This window comes from Eurypyga helias, unplaced genomic scaffold (genome assembly GCF_000690775.1).
Source record: "Eurypyga helias isolate BGI_N326 unplaced genomic scaffold, ASM69077v1 scaffold38786, whole genome shotgun sequence".
Taxonomy (NCBI): Eukaryota; Metazoa; Chordata; class Aves; order Eurypygiformes; family Eurypygidae; genus Eurypyga; species Eurypyga helias.
In genome coordinates, this window is record NW_010259174.1 from 8,199 (window position 1) to 9,355 (window position 1,157).

A 1,157-nucleotide genomic window follows, 5' to 3' on the forward strand; every position below is an offset into this window, starting at 1 on the left:
GGTGAGCAGCCACTGGACTTTGTTGCCCCTGCCCCAGCATCTCTGTGGTGGATGTAAAACTGGGAGCTGGGGGATCCCAGCAGCAATGCTGCCCTCTGCTCCCTGGGAGGTGTTTGGTCTCGGATGCAGAAAAGAGGATTCTGTAGTTTTAGCGGCCCACATACCCTTCTCCTCCCTTTGAGTCGCTGCTGTTGAAGCACCAAGGTTAAGCAGCAGAGTACTGGCACAGTAAAGTTATCTTGTGGCTTGAAGCGCCCGCAGGTCAGGACTTTTAGGAAAGTACCACTCGCTGCCTCGTGCCTCTCGCCGCGGGGAGGGAGCCAGCCTGCTGGGACACCAAGGCTGCACCAGCCTCCCATGCTTCAACACCCCCTGAATAACTGCTGGTCGCTTCCCAAGGGAGGTTTGTTGTATCTGAGCCGTGCCTCTCCTCCCCACTCCACTCCTTGCCTTCTGCCTTACACGGTTCTTTCTCCTCGGGGTTGTGCACAAAGCTGGGATCGCCAAACCTTCGCTTCCTTTCCTGTCCCTGCATGCAGGTGGAGGGCACGGACCCTTCCTCCCCCGTGGGCCTTGCTGATAGTCGGCGAGAGCCGTTCTCCCCGATGAGCACGCTGGCTTGGGAAGCCCGCCCAGCTCCCCTGCTCTCCCACCTCGCTGCTTGTCCCCGTGAGACAGGAGGCAGGGCTGCATCCCCAGGAGATGCTCCAAAAGCTGGACAGAGGGATCGGGCATAGGGAAAGGCACGTGGAGGGCTGCAGGGCATGTGAAAAGTCAGGAGGAGGGTCCTGGGGTGCCCAGAAGTGCAGGCGGTGGAGCAGGGAGAGGTGCTTGGTGGGCTCTGGGCCCACTGAAAGACTCGGAGTTATTGGGGATGCTGGAAGACTCAGGGAGGGCTCCAGGGTGCGAGGAAAGGGAAAAGGAGAGCTTTGGGGTTCAGTGAATGTGCTCAGAGGACTCGAGTGCCCCAAGAGGCACCTGGAAGGCTCTGGGGCACACACCCCCCCACACACACGTGGAGGGTCTGGGGCGCAGGGAATGCCAAAGGCCGGGCTCAGTAGCGCTCCGGAAAAACCACGTGGAGGGCTCTGGGGCTGTTAGGAAAAGGCAGGGCTGGGGGAGGCAAACAGCACGAGGCAGGCGGCTCCTGGGGCTTC